Raw genomic sequence first — 27,749 nt, 5'->3', positions numbered from 1 at the left:
TTCCAAATTAGGACTAACCTGAAGACCATTTGAAGTGCTTTCAGTGTGCAAATCAGAGGAAAAGCATGAGAAACCTTCAACAGAAGCAAGAGTTCAGGAGATTTAACTGGCTGCTGAGCCATCCTCCTTTATCCCAGAGGGACACCTCAACCAACAAGTCTGTGCTTATAAAGCATAGGGTTCATATTAGTCTTTCCAGATTCAGCTTTGCATTTTTTAATAACATTCAACAGAGCCAGGTTTAGTCTCTCTCCCTCTCCCCCCCCCCCCCCTTTGTGAGAAATAAATCCAAGCTTTTAATTCTAAAAATAAAACTGATACAAGTGTTCAGAAAATGTCTCACCAGCTCTCCTTTTTAGTGATGTATACCAAGAAATAGAGAAAAAAATAGTGAGGCTTTTTTTCCCCTCAAATGAACTGGAAGGCTTATTGTTAATGTAACTCCTAAATCGACATTATATTCATTTTAAGCCCATGTTTATCAAGCAATCATGGAATTATTTACAGGTTTCAGAAGTAATGAGAAAAATCTGCATATGATACACCATGTTTGGTATTTTTGCTATTCTATGTTTTGATAGACAAGTTTGCAAAACAGGATGCAGATTTATTTCTACCATCTCATACTAAATAACCAAAGAATAAAAATATCATTTTGTGACCTTTAATTTACATCCACTAAAACAAGGCAAAGTAAAGGTTAAAATACCAGTGAAGGTGAAAAAAAAGCCCTTGAGGAGTCAGGTATATTATACTTTTCAGCCAGAAGCATACCCTGAAAAACAAAAAGAAACCCCTTCATTGCTGATCCTTAAGGCACAGTTAAGTGAGATTCAGGGAAGAGATTTCATAATCCTTGGGCAGAGGAAGACTGAGGGAAATCAAGACAATAGTGACAGGGCCAAACAAATTACATTAGTATTTGAAATCCCAAAAACATGAAGAGTAAAAGGAGTGGGTTGTCTTTACTGATAAATTACAGATTTCTTTATTGAAGCAGAAAATATATTTCTGGATATTGCAATGTGCGTGTCCAAAAGCAGCTCTCCAAAAATCTGCTAAGAAAATTCTGTTGAACTTATTTCAGGAAACTGGTATTTGGGTAGATTTGCTCACTGATACATACAAAATTTAATCATACATATGATATTAATAAATCTATGAGGGTGATTTCTGGTCCTTTTTTCTAGGCATTTAAAACATTAGTCAGAACATTTATCACATACATAAAACCCGCTCACAGTATTCATTATTATTTTACTGGGAAGACTGTTTACTTCTAGAAAGGAAATGTAAGATACTTGACACGAAGAACATAACTCTTGTTTTGTTAGGAACAGTTGCTTAGGACAAATGCCTGTTCCTGCTGTATTTCAGTGCTGTTACAGTTGCCTTTTTAGAAAGGGAACCTTACTACAATGTTTCTCTCCTTCCTAAAAACTAGTTTTTCTTCAACCAAAATATCAGCTGCAAGATGGTGGAAAACTAAAAATTAGAAAAAGAATAAAAATTTTGAAAATACTTTCCTCCTTAGCTTTCAGCTAGATCATATGAAAGTAATGGGATAAATACTCATACAAATGAAAAATCAGTTAAACTTTACATTTGCTGCAGTGCATAAAGTTTGTTAAAGGCATTTGTTAAAGGTAGCACAAAGTTATAATTTCCTTTCTAATTCTTAGTTACTATTTTTATTTTTTAAATTGCACGGGGGGGGAGGGTGCTGAAATGTACTCAGGCTGCCAGTAGCTCAAGGTGTATGGGGTGGGTTGACCCCAGCCAGTAGCTAAGCACTGCACAGCCACCTGCTTACTCCTCCTGCCCCAGTGAGATGCGGGATTGAATCAGAAGAGCAAAAGCAAGAAAACTCTTGGGTCAAGATAAAGACAATTTGGTAAGTGAAGGAAAGGGAATAAAAACAGGTGTACAACAGCAATCATTCACCACCTCCCACAAGCAGACAGATGCCCAGCCAGTCTCCAAGCAAGACCAATCCCCCACCCTCAGTTTTTATTTCTAAATATGACGTTATATGGTATGGAATATCTCTCTGGTCAGTTGGGGTCAGCTGTCCCAGCTGTGTCCCCTCCCAGCTTCTTGTCCACCACCAGCCTACTTGCTGTGGAGGCAGAGTGGGAAAAAAAGAAAGCCTCAATGCTGTGCAAGAACTGTTCAGCAACAGCAAACACACTTCATCTTGACCACAGCCAGTACAGTATACTGAAAAGAAAACCAACAGAAAGAAAAAAGCACATTGCCAGTATGACTCTTATTTGAGCTTTACAAACACACACAGAAATACATAGTCTTTTATATGATCACAGTCAAAACCCTCTGCTTTGTAAAAACACCTTAAGAACATCAAATATATATATAGCTATACTTTTTTCTATCTCACTGTATATTAAATTGAGAAGTAGCCCAGTTTGCTAGAAATCAGGGTCAGAAGTTTAGAAATTATGAATTCCTGACATTGGCATTTCATAAGTGTATGTTCTTTTTATTTCTCTGCAAACTGCCTTTATTTGTAAATATTATCATATATCTTACAGAAAGACACCATTTACCTAGGAGAAAGCATTAGAGACTTTCTAAGTATTAAATTGTCCAATCTGATTTCTTAATTAATGATGTAACTTGCTTTATCCTCTTTTTGTTACCAACAGAAAAAAAAGTTGGGGGTGCTTCTGCAGACAACGAGAATCAAAGGTGGTGGCTGGTGTGAAATAGGCAAAAAATGTAAGCAGATGAGTTTGAGGAGAAATGCATATACTGCACCACACTGCTAATCTCAATGTTAAAAATTGAGTCAAAGTGTTATTAATGACACATGCACATTTGCAAAGGTGTCTAGCACATGGGTCCTTGACAATATCAACAGCCTAAGCCATTATGTCCCAACAGTGCAGTACAGCAGCGTACACAAATACTACCTGGTGTCTGGAAGAAGAACAGTTGCATCAGGTCTAGATGGAAACAGATAAGCCTTGCCTCCGGGTAGAACCAATTGGGTTGAGTTGAACGCTACAGTAACATAGCTGTCCAGTTTGCAAGTCTAAACCAGGTTCAATTAGTGGTAACTTAGAGCTGTCTGCACTTTACTGTGTTATAATGCATAGCATAAAGGGCCTCCTGTGCAGATTTAGGAACACAGTTCCACTAACCAGCCTTTCAAAGGGGAAGCTAAGGTAAGATCTGCTTATGCACTGCAGAAATCTATGTGGGAAGAATACCACTGAATAGTGATTACTCTTATCAAATAGACCAAAAAAATTCAGTTCCATAAAACTGAAAAAAGAACAAAAGCAAATACAGCTCAGAAATTAGGTGTGAGGACTTACTTTACAGGAATTGCCTTGATATACCTTAGACAGAGTTGTAGGCTTAGATTACATATGCTATTTGTCCCTATTTTTGAAGCAAGGCTTATGGGCATATACAGTTGAGATAAAAAGATTCTGTTAAATCATAGTCATCTAGAACAACATACAATGATACTATTTAGGTAATCAACATCGTATCCAGTTAATCAAAGAACTAAATGACCAAAATCAGCATCTTCAATTTTTAAAAACTTTTGCACAGTTCATAACCAAAAGCAAGCAGGTAATAATGAAAACACAGTATTATTTTATACTTAATTCTGAGTATTATGTATAAAAATATCTTTCAAATTGTACAGCTCTTCCTGTGTTTAACTTTACAGCTTCTAAAAAAGAACTGCAAGCCCTATCACTTCTATTAAAATTTTTTTCATTCCCTTGTGGTTTCCCACCAACAAATGCAATAGTCAAGAAGGAAAATTTTCTGAAAAGATAAGTCACTTAAATGTAGACAATTTAGGGGAAAGATGACTGATCCTGTCTCTCAAAGCTGCTACAGCTTATTAATTTCAAATTTCTGAATTTGATCACTCTTCAGGTCTCCTCAAAATACGAACCTCCTACCCTACTGCTACTGGATGCAGTATCTCAATTTAAACTACATGTAGTCCTAATGTTCTCTCATCAGAGCTTCTTAGGTATTTAAAACATGCCTGAAACTGTGCACGCCACATTCATCTACACAATTACAGCAGAACAATGGGACAATTCAAAGGAGAAGGCTTGTTTACCATGAAACGAAGTTGTTTTGGACCTGAATGGCATCCAGCTGTGAAGTTTCATGGAAAAGGAGAAGACAAGTTTCTCATGTTCACCACCACAGACAAGGCATTTGTAACTGAGCACATTAAAAGGAGTGCCACATCATGAAAGAGTAAGGAGAGTACAGTGTCCAGTAACAACCGGTGACCATCATTTGAAGAGTTAACAAGGGATACTGGTTAAATAAAAAGGAGATAAAAGAGTTAACTAGCTTAGCTAAATCCAAGAAGTTTATGTTGGCATTAGTATGGGGAGTAACAGGAGTTGCAGGGAGGTATCAGAAGAAGAAAGGCTTCTATGAGAGAGCAGCAGAAAGTCAAATTACAGCATCCAGCATTCAGTCAGAGCTAAGCAATAGATATGAAGAGGTCATAGATGGTAATGATCAGTGAAAAAGTGAGTGTGGGCTTAGACAGAGAGACTGCTGAAGAAAGAAGGAAGAAATCAAGCAAATACAGCATTTCAATGCAGCAAGGGTAGGAAGCAGAAGAGGGTGGAGACATGGCTATAATGAGCACAAGCATGATATAAGCCATTGTTAAGCAGCAGCTGATCAAGATTTAAGAAAGAGAAACAAGGAAAATTCCAGTAACTACGGTGGAAGGAAACATACTGGTTTCTCTGCTTATGACACAAATTTTCTTTAACCTGGCAAAGAGCAGTAATGGGGGTGTTCTGACCTCTGCACTTTGAATCACTGCAGGACAGTTTAGAGGAAAATGGTCTGTGCCTCACTGTCGTGGTTTAACCCCAGCTGGCAACTCAGCCCCATGCAGCTGCTCACTCACTCCGCTCTGGTGGGATGGGGGAGACAATCAGAAGGGTAAAAGTGAGAAAACTCACAGGCTGAGATAAAGACAGTTTAACAGGTAAAGCAAAAGCCACGCGTGCATAAGCAAAGCAAACCAAGGAATCCATGCAGCACTTCCCATGGGCAGGCAGGAGTTCAGCCATCTCCAGGACAGCAGGGCTCCATCACGCCTAACCGTGACTTGGGAAGACAAACTCCATCACTCCAAACATCCCCCCTTCCTTCTTCTTCTTCTTCTTGCCCAGCTTTCTATGCTGAGCGTGACGTCCTATGGCATGGGATATCCCTTGGGTCAGTCGGGGTCAGCTGTCCCGGCTGCGTCCCCTCCCGACTCCTTGTGCCCCCCCAGCCTGCTCCCTGGTGGGGTGGGGGGAGAAGCAGAAGACTTGGCTCTGTGCAAGAACTGCTCAGCAATAACTAACACATCCCTGTGTTATCAACGCTGTTTCCAGCACAAATCCAAAACATAGTCCCATACCAGCTACTGGGAAGAAACTTAACTCTACCCCAGCCAAAACCAGCACAGTCATGAACCTGGAACACCTACAAGAGGCTAAGTATCTAGATTAACTATAGCATATGTAATCAGAATCTCAAGCAAAGTAGGAGATTACATTTCTTCAATATAAATCCATCTTGGAACACATTTGAAATACTTTCAAAACAGCTGGCATTGCAAAAATAGGAAGCAAACAGAGTCTCCTGAACAGGTGAGATTTCAGGAATAAATTGGAGAAAAACAGGAAGGCAATAGAACGGCACAACCACCATGTTCCCACATTTACTAATGCTGTTACAGAAAAGAGGTAATAAAAAAAATATATTTAAATACGCACGCATTCTGTAGCTTGTCATTTTGTGTAGCTTTTTTTGTTGTAAGTTGCACCAGTGCTTACGTTTTCAACTTAGTCTTCTAGTCTGTCTCAGCTGGTTTAGTCTAGCTTGTCTGGTCTAGCTAGTCTCTGTCTTTTGCTCTCTCTTTTCTCTGTAACTGTATCTATGTATGTATATCCATCTCAGATGTAAATATTTTTATATCCACATATATTTATACATGTATATGTATGCATGTATACAAAGAGAGGTCAGTTTTTAGTCTGGTACAGTTTAGACACACTTTTAAAATATGGGAAGCTTTATATACTTTATATGTTTATTTTTCACTGACACAGTGATCCCTGAGAAACGATATTAATTCACTGAATATCCTCAAAACATCCTTAATACAGGATCCAATGTCAGTGTACTGCAATCAGATTTTCCCAGTTCAGAAACAGGTTCCAGAATTAGGTTCTCCCATCTTGACATTCTCATTCCTAAGCAGGCCTGATGAAATAAATGAACCTGGTCAGAGAGTAACTTATAGTAAGTGGAAAGGTGACAGAAATTGATTATTGATTGTTGATATAAACCCTCTCTTTGGAAACACAAAACTTTAGTGAGATGAAAACTACCTCTTAATAGTAATAATTCAGGAAACTTATCAAAGCAGGGCAAATTTTCTAAGTTTTGGCAAAAATAATTCAGTAATATCATCCTTACCAATCTAGCTCTAGGTATAATTAGGATGATTACAACTACAAAAAATTACAACACATAACAGTGTTAGACATGAAAGACTCTTTTTCTACTGTCCTAGGATATTAAATAACCAGTTCTCCAACATCAAGGGAAGAACAGCAATGCCAACTGTACGTTAATTCTTCCTTCTCTATTAACCACACAATGTAGAAGATGCACTCACAATTAAATACAGAAGTACCTGGTTGCCCTGTTTCTCATATTGGGATTGTATCTACTTCTGGCATTGGTCAATTGTGAAACTCAGTGCTGTTTAATGGGACACTTTTATCATGACACGAAATTGCCACTTGATATTAAGGCCTACAGAACAAATAAACTTCACTGTAACATCATATAATAATTTCAAAGAGGACAATGGAAACTGAGGAAGCTTATTTGTTTCCAGTTTCTTATATCATTTGAAAACTACATAATCTTCACCTTCATCGGGGGCCTGAGAACCCAGATTCACTGTCCAAATAAAAAAGTTTCCGAATTCATAGGGGCAGTAGGAAATATAACACTGGATGAATGGAAAAATACAAGATTACAAAACCCCCCACAGTAATCCTTTAATGAAGGTTTTAAACTAACATGAACCCATTAAATAATGTCACATTTAATGAGTACTTAAATAATATCATTAATAATGGAGTAATTGGACCTCTTTACAAAAAGAAAATCTATTTAACAGTCATCATTTCCAGCAATACAAGTTACTGAATAGTGTCTTATTCTTAGTTGTTATTATTTCTTAAACATAAATAAGCCAGAAATAATGAGTGAGAGCAACTTTTCCGGGAACTGCAGCCCAACCATTTAATTTCTGTTCTGTAAAAAAAACCCCACACTGTCTATCTGTGATTATATCAGGTGGGGATATAAAATTACTGTTCTGCTTGTGTTGTCTTGGAAATGCCTGCAGCTTGGCCAACTGACTCAAGCAGGATGGCATTGTATGGAATTTCATAGCAATTATCACACCAGGGACAAAATCTACAATGAGTTTTTGCCACATATGTATTCACTTACACATATGACTTAAATAGTTTATCATACGTAGTTTCATATATTGTTTTTTATCAATTAATAAAATTAAATTAGCATTCATCATCTAAGTCTTTAAACAAAGTCATAGTTTAGACACTATGGTGCCACTTAGATAAACAGACCAATGTCAAACCAACCAAAATTAATTTTTCTTTTGTTTTGTTCAGTCAAGGGAAAGGAATTACTTTTATTATTATAAACATATAATTTTTAGAGCAATGATTTTGAAAGAAATTCTAAATTTGAAATATTTCTATACTGACATTTCTCAAGAAATTAAATCATGATTTAATGATGAAAACCTGGACAGCTAAGAAAAACAAATGTGTTGAGGACAGTCCCCAAACTAGTAACTTTCAGTTAGTCCGCTAACTAACATTTTTACTAAAGCAGTTTCTTATCATATGTAATTTCAGTTCTGATGTTCTACCCCATAATTTATTATATAAGATTTAAATTACTGATGCAAGATAGCTAGACCACCTTCAGATGTCTAATTAGAAAACATATAGTCGGACTACTTATGTAACTACCTAAGCAAAAACAAGCATTGATGTTTCCCTTTCTGTACCTCTCTGTGTATAGTTTTCTTCCTGCAAAATTTTAGAAGCTACCTTAATTTCCTCACCCATATTCTGAATTTATACTAAAAAAAGGAAATATTTGTTATGGTTGGACAACTTTGTGACTACTGCTCATTCCATTTGCAAGCTTTAACACTCCAAATGCTGATTAGGTTCTGCTTTGTTTTGATACTAGCAGGATGAAGACACCACTAAAGAGAAGTGGAGAAACGCACTTACAAAGGCTAAATTCAACCTGGTGAACATAATCTCACTACAGACCAGAAAGAGTGATAGACTTCCCCACAAAGTAATTCAAAGCAGGAGTCAACTCGACTGCTCTGATGCTGAGGAAGGCTTTCACTGCAGGGAGGGAGCATGGGGAGGTTAGGCTCACTGAACTGAAGTCAGCCTTTGTGAACAGCCCTTACATCGTCTGGAACAGCTGCTGAAAAGGTAAAACTTCTGTGACATGCTCATGCAGCTCCATCTGTGTCTAACCAAAAATACCTAGAAAACACAGAGCAGAAAATCTATGCTAACATAGGTTACTGTACAATTTTGTTAGTCCAGTACTTTGAGGATGTAGACTTTTTCAGTGATGAAATTTGTGTTCAATTATGGGACAATGAAATTTGTTCTCAAATCATATTTTATTAAGTACTAACCATGCTAGTAACTTTTTGGTGTTGTTTATAACAAAGATTTGCAAAAGAAAATGGTGGGTTTGGTCCCCATGAGCAATTATTGAGAAAGAATCTGAATAGAAAGGCAGATCCTAGAGACTTCAGCAGCATATAGCAGGTATGACTTGGTAGTCACACGTAAACCAAATTCGGGTGTAAATCAAACAGGATTGAGTGACTGCAGGGCTGGATTGCTTCCTTTTCTCTAGTTTCTCACAAAACTTTTTGGCGTCAACTTCCTGTTTAGCTCAGGAGTGGCCAATTCTAACAGAAGCTTCAGTTCTCCTGTACACGCTTGGATTTATCAGAAGTCTTTTCTGTTGTTATTCTTGATCCTGTTAATAACTTCAACACAATGTATAAAGCACATGAACATTTCTTTTCACTTGTTTGCTTTTAACAGGTTTTTTTAAACAAAAGGCGTATTTTTCCTGTACCTTGGTGCACCGCCTTTCTTCACTTTTCTATGTAAAATAAATAAAATATTTTGATCATAATAGGCTTAGAAAGTTTGATATAGATGAGCTACCTAACTATCAAATGTATCTTCATTTCACAGGAAGCAGGACACCATTGACAGGAATTAACCTTATGCTACACTGCTTGATCTTGATCCATATTCTAAATCAAAGTTAAGTTTGAGAGGAACAACTGATCACATCAATATAGACCACGTGAAAAAGAAACAGACTGGAAAATGAAATGAAGGGGGAGATTAGGCTTCTAAAGGATTCTGTGAGAGATATGCAGTAGTCTTACTTTTGGTCAAACCTGCTCTGCCAGAAGAACCTCTAGCACAGCATTTCCGCGTTTCAGTCTTCAGCAGGAAATGGTGACAGTGTCTGTCTCAGATACGCCTACACAGTTATTCTGGGCAGCTTATTAGAGTGTGAGAGAAAGTCTGGTTTGGCTGTTTCACTTGAATTGCTTGAAAACAGCTTAGAAAACAACATTAAAAACTTAATGTATCTGGTAACTCTAAGTTTTTATATTCTATAAAACTCTAAAGTTAAAAACACATATTCCTGAAGCCAAAGTGATGAAGACTGAATCTTCTCTCCACATCACCCAGAATTACATAACATAAATAAAATAACTGCATTGGAACTGCTGAAATTAACCAAATGAATGTGTTTTCTAAAATTCAGCAGGCTACAATATGATCTACAGAGCTAAACCTTCAGAATTATCTCAATTCTCACCTCCAAGTGTAATCACTAAATACAGCATTTTGAAAAATAAATGGCGGTTAGAATTATTTAGACTATTTGGAGCATTTAGACTATTGTTTAATTATGACCCATTTCAATGGGAAGCTTTTGATTTATAATTTGGGACAATCTGAGTGATATCGAGAAAAAACTCTCCAAATCCTGTTTTGAATTTTAAATCCATCTAGAAATACTAGAAGCACAAGAAACAAGCCACTTATCTACTTGTTTGATCAGAATGAAATATACACTACACCGTTCTTCGTATATTTTTTCATTTGAATGGGGATCTTTGAGCAAGGAGTTGGACTACATGATCTCTAGAGGTCCTCCAGTCCTAATTATTCTGTGATTCTGTTCTATGATTTGTCCATTAATGACCAGTTAATTTCTACCATGATGCACACCTACTCAGCAGCTGTATTTGGGTCAAACTCATTCTCTATTCATAGCTCTGCTTAAGTCACCTCAAATATTACTAAGCACTGGCCCGAAGAACTACATGATAGAAGGAACTTTCAGGGACAGATTTGCTGTTGGAACAAATACCAGCAAAAACACAGAAAGAGAAGTGGCCCACTGACAACATATGGAGTCACAACTTTTATCATTTTACACAGAAGTGTGAAAACAAGAATAACAAAAAATGACAAGGCCAAAATTGATGAGAATCTTATCACACAGGGGAAAAAGCTCCCCATTCCCAAAGTGGATTGAGAATCACTAAGTGCTACATTGATAACCTATACCAACATAAGAAAGTCTGCCAAAGCAAAAAAAATACCCACCTCCACACCCCTAAAATAAACAAATAGCAGGCTCTTTTCTTGGGCTTAGAGAGAAAGAAACCTCAGTACCTTGAGAAAAGGGCAGTCAACTCTGAAGACAGAAGATGTGATTTTTATTTTTTTTTTTTTCAATGATAACATAGATCTAAAGAACTTTGCCATATTTTGAACAGACTTCCAGGCTTGTTAAAACTCCAGTGAAAGCAGAAGGATGTATTAAAAGCACATTTACTCTTTAACCTACTCCATATCTTTGGCTCCACACTCATAAAAGTTAGAAGGGATATTTTAGCAGCTAAGTAAAAATAGGGACAACTTCAACTAATATATTCTCCCAGTATTTCTCTGACCACACAGGTTTTAAACAATGAAAGAAAAAAGCCTCATCTAGAAAATAATATGAAAAATTCCACACAGACTGGCGAAGCTCTGTAAATCTGATCTAGGACATGGCTGTATTATCAACACGGATGGATAGATGTTTTAGTGAAACACAGAAAGTTTTAGTGTAGATACCCAGTCCAAATGGCTGGGGGGGTGTGCTGGTTTTGGCTGGGGCAGAGTTTTTTTCTTTATAGTAGCTGGGATGGAGCTGTGTTTTGGATTTGTGCTGGAAACAGCGTTATTAACACAGGGATATGTGTATTAGTGCTCAGCAGTGCTTGCACAGAGCCAAGGGCTGTTCTGCTTGTCCCCCCACCCCACCAGGGAGCAGGCTGGGGGGGCACAAGGAGTCGGGAGGGGACGCAGCCGGGACAGCTGACCCCGACTGACCCAAGGGATATCCCATGCCATAGGACGTCATGCTCAGCAGAGAAAGCTGGGCAAGAAGAAGAAGAAGAAGGAAGGGGGGACGTTCGGAGTGATGGAGTTTGTCTTCCCAAGTCACGGTTAGGCGTGATGGAGCCCTGCTGTCCTGGAGATGGCTGAAGTCCTGCCTGCCCATGGGAAGTGCTGCATGGATTCCTTGGTTTGCTTTGCTTATGCACGCGTGGCTTTTGCTTTACCTGTTAAACTGTCTTTACCTCAGCCCATGAGCTTTACCTTTTTTCCGATTCTCTCCCCCATCCCATCGGAGGGCAGTGAGTGAGCAGCTGCGTGGGGCTGAGTTGCCGGCTGGGGTTAAACCACGACAGGGGAGTAACATGTTAATATCACATAGAACAAAAACCAATTACATGGGCCTAGTCCAAGTTCATCAACACCTGTAGGATGAAATAGTCTTTGGATAAAATCCATTTGCTTTTTACATACTGCTGATCTGTTCAGTGGGACAGTAAATTTATCACTCCCCTTGTTAAATATATTTTCCCTGTTATCACTCTCAGCGTATTTTGAAGACCAAACATTTCAGGGCAAGGCCTACCCCTTAGGCTGCTACTGTTATTATACAGTCAGTTCAGGGTAAATATGCAACTCTCTCTGACTGAAACTTAGCAAACCAGAGCTCAGCAGTGGGATTAAGCTTGGAACTGAATTTTCTGAACAGTACCGTCTGTCATAGAAAGCTACTCCACAAAGCTTTGTAAATCTTAGAAAGCACTAGCTATATTAAAAAAGGTGTTCAACAATGTGACCTAGCAAATCATTTATTTTTGCGCGTGTACCACAATTAATCCATTTATCTCATTCTATCTTAAGAAAACCCACTTTATTAGTGAGTAAATGACAGCTCATAATTTGCTAGATTATTGAAAGCATATTAGTTTGTAATTATCAAACAAGCACCTATTCTTAACCTCATGAATTTGTTTCTTTCATTTGATGAAAATAATGTGCAATGCTTAGTTGAAAGTCTTGACAAGCGGGCATGAAACAATATTAGAAAGCAGAATGTCAAGCCTGACTTGCGAATGCATCCCAACTCCCTTTGTTTCAGACTAGAAATGCTGAAAATTAAATTACAGGGAATCTACCCATCTATTTTAATCTACAGTACTGCAATCCTATTTAAAAATTATGCCTCTCTCTGTTTAAATAAATGTAATAAATTCATCTGAGGTTTTGAAAGCATAATTTTGAACCTTGGTTGAAAGCTAGCTACTATGCTACAACTTCAACTCTTTACCTGTATAGTAGCTCAAAAATTAGGATGGTACCAGAAGAAGTCTTACAAAGCATTTCTTTTCTGTAGTTCGGTGTTCCCTCAGTGTTTGACTATGGTTGTGTGATACACCAGATTGTCTAAGTAATGGACCTACCTAGGATTATTTAGCATCCAAGATCATTCAGTGCATGTTAGGACAGCATCACTACAACTTCTTGTGGTCAATTTAAGACTAAATTGTGAAGGAATATGAAATAAACTGAGTGAAGCTATAATGCTTACATTTCCATCACTGATGGCAAGTGATGACCTCCAAAGTTGGAGTCATACATATGTCAATCAACAAGCCTCAGCAATTTAAAATATTCTGCAAGGGTAATATGATGCAATGTTCAGTGGAAACTTCAGGCAGGAAAGACATCTGCTGGAGCTGAAGCCAAAGTGGATTCTTTTTACTAAAAACTCCTCAGGTGAGTTCTCTTCTTCAAATCTCTGTTATAATGTTTAGCACATTGTAAGCATCACAAATACTGCAGCACTTCATAAATTAATGAAACTAAGAGTAAGCAACATGTATACAACTATGGACTAATTAAGCGGGCAGTGAACTACTGAAAAATAAAAGCTCACTTCAATTTGGTTTTGCTTTATTAAAAAATGTTTCCAATTTTGTAAAACTATATTAACTAATTAGGCAGTTAATTTTGAAAAGGGAACAACTGTTGTGCTATACATAGCTAAATGTTAGCAGGATCCTGTAGAATATTGTAACATTTTGAAGATAATGTGTCAGTAATTTCAGAGGTTGGAAAAATAAACTGCTTCTTTTTTCCTTTGATAAACAGACTATCTACTGCAATCTGACATTTATCAGACTCACTAATAACACCTGTGCATCTCAGCATTTCCAGACAAAGTTTCTGAAGGTGCTTTTTCCCGCTGTGAAGCTTAGTAAGGACACTTGTCATTGTGAAAGCTGGAGGAAAGAATGATACATGCCTTTGGGCAGACTGTTTGATCAGCAAAGAGGTATGTTGTGTTTCTGCCTCCGAAAGTGCGTGGTCTCAATATAAGGATAAAAAATTAAAGATCTAAAGCATTAGCAAATGCTGTGAAAGTTACCACAGCTCTGTGCATGTGGATGAGTGCCATGTGGTGCAGCAGGATATTAAAACTGACAGCTGTGAACAGTTGCGTTCAGAGAGGTCTATCACCACATTTTTTTTTATTTTACAATGCCTACTTTCTGGGCCTCTAAACTAGGCTGAGCTTAGTAAAAGTTTATTATAAATCTGAAGGAAAATCTTCCAGGCAACAAGAGAGTGAGGATTTGGTGGGAAATTCCCAGTGACTCCTGCTACCAGCCAGAGCAAGCCAGCTCAGCTGCAGGCTCAGTCCATGGCTATCACTGGAATTCAAAGGAGTTACTTCTTATTTGTACTTGTGATAAAAAGACACGTTTTCCATTCATGCTTCTAAGCAGAAGATCAGCGAAGCCTTACCTTTTCTTCCTATGTCAGGAATGATCTATTAGTACAATTAAGATCAAGTTCACCTTTGATTTTATCTGTTTAGTAGTTCTGAGCATACAGGCACAGAACAAAGAAAGCTTACAATCTAAACGCTAGAAGCATCAAAGCTAAATTAATTTAAAACTATTAAATAAACACAACAAAGAGTACATTATGGAGGAAAAATTTCACATAGGTAGAGGAAGATAAATGTGACTTTTCTATCACTAATTCGTAGGATTTTATAACACAGAAGGTGGGTGAAGATCTAATGCTTTAGACTTAGGAGTCACAAGGTAAACACCATTTCACCCAACTTCCTTATTTGCTTCTATTCCATTCCTTTTCCAGTGAAACCACATTTATGCAAGGCTTTAAGAAATCAGTCCAACGTTAACAAAACATATTTTAACAATACATAGCATTTACTATCAAATATATCCTGCAAGCTTTTGTTCTTCAAAGTTGGGAAGCTGAGACACGCAAACTAATAATTATCCTGAAATGATTAGTTGCCATCATGTCTGATCTCAGCTAAAAGTTAATAATGAGTTGCAAAGTATTAATGCCCTACATTGGTCTGCATAAAGTAGAAGTCAAGGTACATGTTTATACAAAATGTAAAGATTAATATATGAAGATCTCTTTAACCTGTCCCACGTCAAGGGTAGAACTCTGTGTATCGCAATGAATTAATGACTTGGCAGTCACTAAGATGGGGGTTTAGGAACACATTAAGCACTCATCTACCCAAAACTCTGCTCCAAGGTAAGAGACTCCAAGGATCTGCACCAATTAAAGAGCATGATTTAATGTGAGGATAGATTTTCTTATAGAGCTCAGCCTTTTATCTCCTGTGGAGACCTTTTGAAAATGTTCATGTAATTGTCTCTAACTGAAGTACACTACTGTATCTAGATCACAGATTATATCAAGCACAACTTGCAATATTTTAAAAATACTTCAGAAGTAACAAATAGCAGTAACTATGAGCCACTTTTAAGTGTGAATTTACATAGAACAGACAGTTCTGTATCTACACTTTTCAGCTATATATTTCTGTATCTTCATCTCACTTATTTTGTGCTGAATCATGCACACCTATGAAAGAGGTGGTGGAAAGATAAAATACCTGTGTATGTTAGATTTAGAGGACTGATGTATCTTCATGGGACACATTTACATTGTATGACTTCATGACCCCTCTCTTCCCAGCTTTGTTCTCATTGTGGGAACATATTAAAAAAAAAGGTCACCTATCATGAACCAGGGCTTCAGTTATTGTTTTAGAAATTTTTTTTTGTCTCAAAAAGAGAAATTATTTCCTAACTTACTTTCAAGGCTGAGTTTTCCTGATTTTGAACCTGGACACTGTAGAGCACAATCACCCTAAAAGCACACGTAAGGAGGATCCACTTGACCTCGTATAACATAGTGAAAACATTTGTATGATGTCCCCTGTTTGCCACCTGCTTCTATAAAGTGGTAAAAGATCTATGCTTGGACTGGCTGGAACATGCAGTTCTCAATCAGACCATGGACTAGAGCAGTATCTGTCTAAAGCTGTTGCAGGACACAGTAAAATGCTGTACGTCTTTGGACACTATCTGTGCAAAGACTAGGGATAAATATTGGTGGGGAGCAACATTTTCATCAGAAAACCCATCCTTTGGGTGGAGCAGACATTTCATATACCTGGGTAAATGATGATATGTCTGCATGTTCATTTGATTCAATTCTGTTTGTTTACTCACAGACAGCCAATCTTAAGACTTCAAATTCCTGTGCTTTCCAAGTTACTTCAGGCCAGCTGACCCACGATTATTAACTAAGGAAAGATTCCTATCCCATTCCAGCTGTGAAGTAAAACAAAGTAGTTAATCATCTTATGTTTGCTTATTGCCCTCTCTCTTCTCTCCTAGAGACACATAAAATTCTATCATACCCAGCAAATGTTGCAGGCACACAACTTAATTTCCACTGATGCACATGCCTTGTGTTTTAGAAGTTGTTTCTATTCTTCCATCTATCTTATTCCAAGAAGAGCTTTCCTGGTTCCTTCATTTCCTTTGAATGAATGGTTGTCCACCAGCTGCCTAGCTATTAATTTAGAAAGAACTGAGCAGAATTTGATATATGATGTATCTTCAATGACTGGCTTCCCATCAAAACAGCACCTCAGTGGGTTTGAACTGCTTTGTGCAATGTTTTGAAGTAGGTGACATGATTGGGTCATGTACTTTGCAATTTTGTTACATGAGGTCCTCTTATGCAAGTAACCTTTTAGATTGCTTGAATTTCCAAATCCGTTAACATAAAAAAGATTACCAATAAAATGGAACTATGGAAATATAGTATAGTCTATGATCAACCATCATGGTTTTTAAGCCTTTTTTCATGACTGAACACAATCAGTCCTTTTTTTTTCTGCACATGAACACATACTTCATACGCGCCTGGTTTCTCCCTCCACCTAATATACAGCCCAAACTCTTCATTAATTATTTCACTGATCATTCACCATCATTCCCAGCATTTATGGTTTTCATGGTCATTCTTCAGTCTGTTCAGATCTACATTTTTACTAGTGTCTTTGTTTCAAATCATATTTTATTTAGTACAAAATACTGACATGACCTACATGGGACAATAAAAGAATAACCAAAATGACCAGTTTGTCTTGTCTTTGTGTTATGACCTGTTTGTTGATTCTCATAAATCCACATAATGTTATTTTCAAAAGGCGCTTTCTATACAACTGGCAAAAATCACCATGTGAACAAAATCACTTCCACCAGTGTATAAAATTCTACTATAGCCCGCTGACTAAACTATCAAAAATTATACAAGTGTATTTAATCACAGTTAACTGTAATCATTAGTAAGCTGGTATTTATGAAAATCTTATTCAGTTATTTTCAAATGCAATCAGGACCCCAATATGTTTAAAACTACACTTCCTGTATGAATCTGGCAAGGTCAGGCTCTGGTTTCATGTATATCAATAATTAATCCAATTAAGCTTTGAAAAGGACTTGTTAATCTACTGTGTATGGAACATGAGCTGCCTGGAAGATATGAAGATGTAGGTCATGAGAAAACTGCCAAAAATGGAAACAAAAAGACCCTATTAAAATACATTTGCACATGTTCTTGCACATGGAAGTAAGCAAACAAAGTGACAGCAGTGGAGTAAAAACAGAAGCTAAACTTTCAATGGTTAGTATAATTTAATTAGCTGTAGAGGAAAACCATTGAGGCACTATTGTTCATGAAAGCCTATGGATTTCTTCCTCCAAAAGATAAGCTGAATTAAGAATGTTTTGGAAACTTCAGATTAACACTGCACAGCTGTTGCTAGGGCCTGAATTTATGGGTAACAGCAACTGCTGAGGTTCTCTCCATCAAGACAGGGCTGAGGAAAGCCTTTAGCAGGGAAACGAGCAATGGGAGATTTACTAATTAGGAGAATTAATAGATATGTACCTTTTCATTAAAGCAGAATGGCATTCATGAGTGGACAGAACAAAGGGAGAGGAAGAAAGGAGGCAGAAAATGGGAGTAAGAGTTGAAAAATTACAATGAAAAGCATGAAGCAAAGAAAAGCAGCAGTATAACCTGCTTCACAGTAAGATACAGAGAAAAGCAATGAATAGGCAACTTGGGAATGTTGCCGTCTATTCCTCTCCGTGTGTGGTCCCCAACTGTTTGTGATGTTGGGAAAAAATAGGGTATAATGAAAAAAGAGCTGGAAGGCATTAGCTGATAGAAATCTCATACTCTTATACTTTAAAGTGATAAACAGAACATTTGACTGTTTGCAATGAGGACAGGAGGTGTGAGATAATGTAACAGCATTCTAACATATGTTATAGTATTGCTCATATATCTGAGTTTTGGCAAACACTAGCAGATAATCTATAAGAAGATACTAACAGCCTGTGCATTAACACTACATGGTGACTCAACATCAGAAAAGTGAACAAGGGTGGTAAAGTAACATTATCCTTACGAATAGCAAAAGTAGAAATATACGGGTACTGCCATAGTGATAAGTTATCAGTGAGAGACCAAAATCCTGTGTTTGTTGATGAAAAAAATGTTACATAAAATTTAAATTATATGAGTATTTCAGATTTATTTCGTACATGCCTCATCACCTGGCCATGACTACTAGAGCACTTCTTCTTGCCCTCTTTTCATGGAACAGAGGTATTTCAGCTGCTGCTACATCTCCACACTGCCTAGACTGAGACCTTGAAGAACTGCTCTTACAGCATCTGCATTGCCTTTTACTTTTGCCTGAGCTTTAGCTTTAAGTATCTGCAGATGGCATCATGTTTATATCAAGCCTCTCAGAAACACAGCAATTTGACATCTGATGGAACTCCCTCTACTGGAAAAAAGGGAAAGATGCTGCAATAAGGTTCCTGTGGGTAAGCTACTCTTCCCTCTTCCTCACATGACGTTTAGGTGATCAGGGCAACGAACTGCTTGTTGTATTATGGGAACAGTCCTTCCTCACCATTATATTATGTACAATACCTATGTTGATGATAGGGTGCCCCACTGCTTGAGATGAGGGTTTCTTGACCCTCTGATTCTAAATGACCTCATACACCTTATCTATCACCTGAGGATACTTTATATACTTATTTAAAATGTGTGTGTATATATATGATCAATACATCATATAAAGTCACTGACATCTGGAGATAAATGATAATTTCTTCTACTACAAAACCCTGATTAGCTCCAGCTTTGACTACCTGATTCTTCTTGGATATTGCAGACTCACAAGTGGTAACATAACGTAACAGAGATGGGCCCTCAGAGCCTTACTGATCATAAAACTGTATTGCTCTGCTATAAAAGCATTAAGTTTAGATTACTGTACTATGAAATTGTCTTTTATGTAAACTAATCCCCCAACAGTTCTACTTATTACTAGGTTGAAACTGCTTCTGAAAGAAGCTGCATGAACTTAACGCTGTGCTCTGACTTGGTGGGAATGACTAAAATCAGCTAATAAGTAATTAACTAATTCAGCATGAAACCTACTAACACAGTCACTGGGAGGAAAGGTTTAGGTGCTAATTCTTCTTGCAAAGGTAACAAAGAAATTAGGTGAGATTCCAAGAAATCACTAAATGTTGTATTATACTGGAACATGTTATCAGCAGGACTAGGGAATATACATCTCATACCCTGGAACAGCATCACTGTTGTTGCAAAGCAAGTAACATTTATTTACTGTGATCATACAAAGTCATGTAAGGAACTGGTGAAAGCACCTTACCTACACAAACATTGATGCATCTTTCCCTTCTGACATCACCAACAAATGTCTTAGCTAGTTATGCTGTACAGAACTCAAATTTTAACACAGATGCAGCAATTTAAACTAATTTTTCTACCCTTCTACTACAACATGAAAATTCCCTGTAAATACAGAAAAAGTTGCTGGAAAAAATAATTGTCATTCTTGTATTTGATCAGCTAATTAAATTGTGGGATCAGCTGAAGTCTAATGCTGATTCTTGAGTGTGATCCCAGCCTCTGTGGAAGTAATGTAAGCAGGACTTGCAAGAATATTATTCCTGTGAGATCAAATGATTACCAGAAGGGCTGTCTTCCCTTATTAGGAAATACGACATCAAAAGGCTTAGCAGGAAAATCTGCCTATCCTATGGAAACTTCACTTACCCAGGATGAATGGAATATTCCACAATTGTCTTAACAGAATCATGCAGGGACAGAGAGATTGCATAACGTTCTTAAGAAATCTATCCATTGTGATATCCCACCTAAGGAGTTAATGGCTGAGTACTCATCTGAGAAAAGTTCTGATCAATTTAATGATATCAAATAATCCAAAACACAAAGAATGTCCAGTTTTTTTGAATAAGTTACAATATTCCTCTAATAGAAATGGAAATCTTTTCCACTTTCCATTAGGAACACCTGTAGAATCTCTCCTTCTTTAAATGAGAAATTTTAGACATTATTATCCCAAAGATAGGAACACTGACATTAAGGGTGGAAGAAGACTACCTACTACTCATCATTCTTCTTATTGAAACACTTCACATTGAAGAGTAACAGGATAAAACACACTAACATAGAGCTGAATTTCTGGAGTGACCACCAATTCTGGATCACTGGGTCCAGTTCTCTTTTGTTTCCTCTGTGCCCTGTCAAACCTTATGTGTTGCTGAGCCTCATGAAGGGCCGATGGTACCGTGTTCAGCATTATTTACTGCTGTCAGCTACAGCAAGTAAATCAGAGCAAAGAAATCTCAGGCCTAGTTGTCCTCAAAGACAATTAGGTTTTTTAAAGCAAATTCCCTCATCCTGGGCAACTGGGCTCTAACTGTATAGTAATGCATAAAAATATTTGTTGTTTCCTATTCCATAAGAGTTTCATATTTCAAATGGACAGAGAGTTTAGCGAAGCCCTGCATCAGACTCCTTCAGAAACAGCCCTTTAATTAGTATTTCCCATCAGCTGAATAAAAAGTACAGGCTTACCATAAGGGAGGACTGAACTGACATGAAGCCTACTCTCTACTGCCAGGAGGGAGGCAGGGACTCAACCACTCACTGGCATGAGCTGCTCCTGTGGGAATGGTACCAGAGGATCACTCTACCCACCTCATCCTGGAATATGCTTTGCAAGCTCCCCCTATACAGGTATATATGACAATTTCTTTGGGGTTTTGATTATGTATGGGGGAAACTGAGAATTCATCTATTTCAGAAGAGAAGGGTTAAGATTAACAATACAGCAGAAGCAACATTTCACAGTTAATGCAGAAGCTTCACTTCCATACAATGGCCGAAGCGACATGATCATTCATTCATATCCTGCTCCTTCACCATCTCTTGGAGATTTCATGACATTTTAAAAATTTATCTTAGTTCTGGCAGAATTGTGTTTTCAATCTTCCTCCAAATCTGAGTAAGTCCAAATAATAAAACAACAATTCTAGCACGGCTGTAGTTTATAATTTTCAAATAAATGTTTAACAATTTTTTTAAACTAGGATTGCTTGCACAATTTGTTCTTAAAAAACATAACTGACATGTATGTTTGTATTTCTGCTCAGGTTGAATAATGCACAGCTTTCAAACAGTTAAACACAGTAAGTATAAATCATCATGCATTTCTATCAAAGTCAATGGTAGGATGAATTTCGCTTGCCAGCTTGGTAATTATTACAGATATTACAGTGATGGATGATGATGCTAAATGCTACTGTAGCTTGAGGACTGGTCAAATTAGAAAATATACACTTACTGTTTAAGAAAAATAGGATGACACAGTTCCTCATATGCCTTTTTTTCTATTTGACCATTAGACTTTAATTTTGCATTGCTGGCCAGAAGAATAGCAGGCCATTTGTACACAATTATTGCTGTAAACAGATTGGGAATGTTCAAATATTCCAGAGACATAGCTACTGCACATATACAGAGCAGCTCAGCAGCACACACATGAAAAATCTGAATGGAGAACTTAGCACATCTCCATGTCATTTGCAATACTCAGCATGTGCTGTGGAAATGGCCTATGCACACTGAAATTTAATGTGGACAAGATGCATCAAGCTGAGTACACATGCAGAAGCCACATACAAAGTGCTTATTCATGTATTTCTGCCTGGGAATTCCCAGGCAAAGCATGGGAGCCATAAGCAATGGTTCCTATTAAGATTGCAATCTAGGTTTATATTTTTTTGAAAAGGAGAATATTATTGATTAGTATTACTGTACTGAGACATTAGTATTACTGTGCTGAGACACTGTGAAGTATGTTCTCATTATACTTTAATTTTTCAAATACACAAATCTTCACCTCGATTTACTCCAAACCTGAAAATCTCAGCCCAGTAATTTTTTCCCTTGTACATTTAAGGTATTGTTGCATGAACTTGTAACATGCTGGTTAAACAAACAAACAAAGTACTATGACTAAGTACTGATTCAAGAAATAATGTTTGTTGGAGACATCATGATTCTCTGAGTAAATATCAGAATGGAAAGGAATAAGAAATGTTTAACAAATATCTAGCTTTTTATGTCTTTCCAATGAGTTTCACCAAACACTTGGTGAAACATCCATTCTTGAATGCTTTACAAATGCTCCATTAATGCTGGAAGCTCTACACACACCAAGAATGAAATGAAGATCGAATATTGTGAATCACCATTCCTCATCACTGACAGAGTAACAAATTATTGTGAGCAACCACAAAGCAGGCACAGCCTTGGATTAGCAAATCTCTGAGCAACGTGCTGAAAAGGTTTGACTGCCATCTATAGATAATAGTAATTAGTGCACTGCTAGCAACAACGACAAAAAATACAAGCCTAATAAACATGCAGTGCAGTTATTAGAGGACAACTAATTATTCATGTATGTATAAAAGAAGGGAGATAACCTGAAAAGCTTCTTAGGTTTTTTTCTGGTAAAAATACAACAGCACACAGAAACACCAGCTTCCTTCATTCTCTAGAGTGGTTTGAGATCTAATAGATACGAATCCACTGTTTACTACTGGCTAAATATTACTAGATAAAAGTGCAAAGTATTAACATTTTCCTTGTATTTAAACTAGGAATTATTAAATGCTGATTTTCACGTATTAAGTTCTCAGTTAAAACTATCTTAAATAACTTCTCTTATATAGAGTCACTGGTTAGCAAAACCACAAAACTTCTAACTGTATTGTAAATATCTAATCATACGTATACTGTCCAAATACTTGTAGGTGGGTATAGCTATATAAACATCTTCTATTTAGACTTATCTGTTAAACTTAGGCTTCCTAATCAGGCTAGCTCTCTCTAGGCAGAACATATGCCAACATATCACAACACAAGTAACCGTATAAAGATTTTCCTTCAGCTGTTCAGCACAGCTAGCACAGTAGTTCAGTTCACCCTTGTCAGACATACCCCTCCTCTTTTCACTCTGCCTTAAAGCCACTTTCTTTCCTTCAACAGCTGCTGCCAAGCTGTCTTTACTTCCTCTCCAAGCTGGCTAACTAGCTAAGCAGTCACCCTGCTAAAATCCTCTTTCAAAAGTTTTGTCCTAAACTTGCAGACTAACTAATTGCATGGCAAAAGGAAAAGAGATCAGGAAAGCCATGGATTTTAGGGGCTGAGGATGAATAACAAAAGGACTTAGAACCATTCTAAACAGTATCTCTGTAATTAAACTAAATTACTATATTTAAACACCACATGCAACTGTTCTCAAGAATTATTCTGCATAGATCAGTATTTCCTATAAAAGTTTAAATGCAGTGTATTTAAACAAAAAAAAAGCTAGCAGACAGAAAAGCCTGTGGGCCCAAGCTGAAGTTAGTCTTGCCACTTTCCAAGTCCTTCAGCAGCCTGAACCAAGCACAGTATTCCAGTAGCCAGAGATATCTGACTTCTCAGTATTACTTTTGTACGTGAAGAAGGAAAGGTAATAATGGCATTTTCATGCTCTTATACCTCAGTAGAAAATCCTTTCTATCTTAATCTGTTACCTTCTGCAATCTTTTCGTCCATTAACGATTCTCATTTTTTGCACCCATGAAGTATATGCCTTTCAGATAGTTTTTCTTTATATATAGTTTTACTAATTCTCAAACCTTTTTCTATTTATAAGAAGAAAGATTGAAAAACAAAGACATTCAAAACCTCCCTTCCTGCTTAAAATGCTTACTAGAGATCAACATAAAAATGAGAGAAGCTGCCTTTATGTCAGGGCATTGAGTGCACTAATACACTTTAACAGTCCTGACCAGTCCCAGCTGGAGTCTCCACCTACACCTTCTCCTCCAAGGCCCAGCAGCTCTATTTAAGCTCAGCCCTGGGACATTAGTCTCTATCTGAGCTGGTCTCCAGCCATACCCATACCTATACCCATGCCCATGCCTATGCCTGTGTTCCTGCCCAACGTTGAGAAGAAACCAATGAGATTACAATAGAGTTACTATTTGAAACCTGGAATTGTCAGCAGGTAAGAATGACTAGGCATACTATTGACAATACGCTTGCACATCAGTATATGAAAATTTAAAACTGGTATATTTATGACATTTAAATAAAGACACATTTAACAGAAAATGCAGCAACTTTTTTTTTAGTTCCCACTAGGCCAAGCTTTAAAAATGCCTTTGTTTAGGTTCCTCCATACATATCTTGGAAGTAAGTTGACTTAGACCACCTTCATGAAAACTGAATTTCAGCTGAACATGCTGTTCAAGTGAAATGTTTTCTATAGCTGTACCTGATTTGACTATACATTCTTTGGCAAATGTTTGCGACAGAGTAACATTCATTTTACAGCAAAACAGCTGCAGCACTGGACTGAGAATGGAGGAACACGAGTTTAGCAGCTTGTTAAGACCTGGAATTAAAATTCTATCAGTAAACCAGGGTATCTTCAGAAGTAAATAAGTTCATTAACTACTACTGCAGCTAAGTAACTCTAAGGATGGTAACGATATCTTATGAAGTAATGAGACCAAAACTGAGAACCAAGGCGGATCACACAAGTAATGCCTCAAAGTGCAATAAATTCTGATTTGGAATACTACCTAACATATGACTTATTTGGGGGTTTTGAAAACTTTGAACATGAAGTTAGGCCTCAACTCTTCACCTAAGGTACAGATAGTTACCAAAACAACCCTTTAATACCATGTTTACAATGCTGCTTATACCAATGAGGTGTCAATTTATTTTTATAAAAAATTTTATATTTATTTATTTTTTCTGATTGACTTTTAGGCATAGAGATGAATCATTAAATTCCTGTTAAAAAGACCTCTGTACTATACACCGACCAGCCTGACTGCAGTCCCCAGGGCAGTTATAGCGTAAATCCTGCTGGAAGCTGTACCTAGGGCAAGGACAGGAGGGTGGCTGGGAACAGCCATCATAGATTTATGAAGGGAAAATCATGCCTGACTAACCCAGTCTCCTTCCATATGGAGATGACCGGCTTAGGCAAGTGCAGCAAATGTTGTTTACCTTAACTTTAGAAAGGCCTTTGACACAGTTTCTGTGGTATTCACAGTATTATCATTAAAATGCTGAGACATGCCTTGGTTAGAGGGATTATAAAGTGAGTGGAAAATTGCCTGCACCATGAGGCTCGAAGGGTTGTGATCAACAGTATGAAGTCCAGCTGGAGCCTGGTCACCAGTGGCACTCCTCCGGAGTTGGGATACAGTGGCCGATACTATTTAAAGTATCTGGGCATAGATGATGGGACAGAGGGACACAATGGAAGTTTGAGGAGCTCCCAAAAATGTGGGTGCAAGTGGTCTGTAGGGCTGTTGTTTAAAGGAAACTCAGCCTTTTCAAGGCTGGAAAAATGGGCTGACTTCTGACAAGGCTCAACAAAGGCAAATGCAAAGCCATACAGCTGGTGACAGAATAATGCCATGTAACAGCACAGGCTGGGGCCAAATGCAAGGCAGCAGACCTGCAGAGGAAGACCTGGGGTTCTGGTGGACGGCAAGTTGACCATGAATCAGCAGTATGCCTTGTTGCAATGCAGCCTAGTATTGCTGTTTGACTTACACTAGCAAAAGGTAAAGGGAAGTGATTCTTCCTTCTGTTCCAGCACTTGTGTGACCACATCTGGGTAGAGTTGAGATCTCCACTACAGGAAGGAGACCGACACACTGGAGCAAGTTCAGTCAAGGTCCACCAAGATACTCAGACCACAAAATACACAGAAGACCTGGGGCTCTTCAGTCTTAAGAGTGTGGGAGAAGGAAATCTTACCACTGTTATAAATTACCTCACAGAAATGCCTAGAAGTGAGGGAATCAAACACTTCTTGCAGATGCATATTGACAGCATGAGAGACAATGGATACAAGTTGCAACAAATTAAATTGACATTAGATCTTGGGAGACACTTTTCACAATGGGTAGTCAAACACTGGACCAGGCTGCCCAGAGAGCTGGTGGGTGGGTGCTGAAGGTGCTCAGAATTCAACTGGATAGGGTCCTGAACAACCTGACCTAAGTTGGGCTTGCTTTGAGCAGGGGTTTAAACCAGAAAGCTTTCAGAGATGGCTTCCAACCAAAACTACTCAATAGGTCTAAACATATGCAACAGACTTAAGAGAAATGTTGAGTCACCATCCCTGGAGGTATTTAAAAGACATGTCAATGTGGTGCTTAGGGACATGGCTTGCTGGTGGACTTGGCAGTGTTACGTTAATAGTTGGACTCGATGATCTTAAAGGTCTTTTCCAACCTAAATGATTCTACGTTTCTATGATTTTAACTATGTAATCAGTGTCAAAATAGCAAACTAACTTTGCTTGAATGAATGCACCAATATGTGCTGGAGGCCACCCACCTTGCCAGAAAAGGCCTTGGGAGTGCTTATGGACACCTAGTTGAAGGTGAGCCAGCAATGTGCCCTTGTTGCAAAGAAGGCCAATGGTATCCTGGGCTGCATCCAGCAGAGTGTTCCCAGCAGGTCGAGGAAGGTGATCCTTCCCCTCTGCTCAGCACTGGTGAGGCCACACCTGGAGTGCTGGCTCCAGTTCTGGGCTCCCCAGTACAAGAGAGATAGGGACATACTGGGGAGAGTCCAATGAAGGGCCACCAAGATCAGTAAGGGATGGAGCATCTCTCCTATGAGGAGAGGCTGAGAGAACTGGGACTGTTCAGCCTGGAGAAGAGAAGGTTCAGGGGGATGTTTATCAAATTATATAAATACCTGTAGGGAGGGTGCAAGGAGGACAGAGTCAGGCTCTGTTCAGTGGTGCCCAGTGATAGGACCAGAGGCAACAGGCACAAACTGAAGCATAGGAGCTTCCCTCCGAACATTAGGAAACACTTTTTTACTGTGAGGGTGACCAAGCACTGGAACAGGTTGCCCAGGGAGCTTGTGGAGTCTCCATCTTCAGGAATATTCAAAAGCCATCTAGACATGGTCCTGGGCCACCGGCTATAGGTGTCCCTGCATGGGGCTGGACAAGATGACCTCCGGAGGTCTCTTCCTATCTCAATCATTCTGTGTGATTCTGTGTGTAAATTAAGATGTTTTAATGGGTCCAAAAGACCTGGTAAGGAGTTCTTATAGAAAAAAAGAAAATAATTCTGTAAAAAGAAACTCACTGTAAAAAGAAACAAGCTTCTCTGTAATGGAAATGCAACATATTGCCAAAGAAATGGAAAATTATTGAAGACAGAAAGAATGCAACATGGATAAGGATAGTTCCATTATATGCAAATACCAAACGATTCTGGGAACACAGACAATTCAACATTCACTGCAAAGAAAAAGAAGAAGCTTTTGCAAAATCTATCATTAAACTGTAAAATGCACTGCAAAGATCTCAGC

The 27,749-nt window shown here is 38.0% G+C and overlaps 1 protein-coding gene across 2 annotated transcripts in view; it reads right to left on the bottom strand.

The window, feature by feature from the left end:
- Positions 1 to 27,749, bottom strand: part of ADGRV1 (adhesion G protein-coupled receptor V1) — a 296,376-nt gene that overhangs the window by 132,676 nt on the left and 135,951 nt on the right. The gene's annotated exons all lie outside the window — the stretch shown is intronic.

The sequence above is a fragment of the Haliaeetus albicilla genome, chromosome Z, assembly GCF_947461875.1.
Source record: "Haliaeetus albicilla chromosome Z, bHalAlb1.1, whole genome shotgun sequence".
Classification (NCBI taxonomy): Eukaryota; Metazoa; Chordata; class Aves; order Accipitriformes; family Accipitridae; genus Haliaeetus; species Haliaeetus albicilla.
This window is presented reverse-complemented; position numbering and strand designations above follow the sequence as displayed.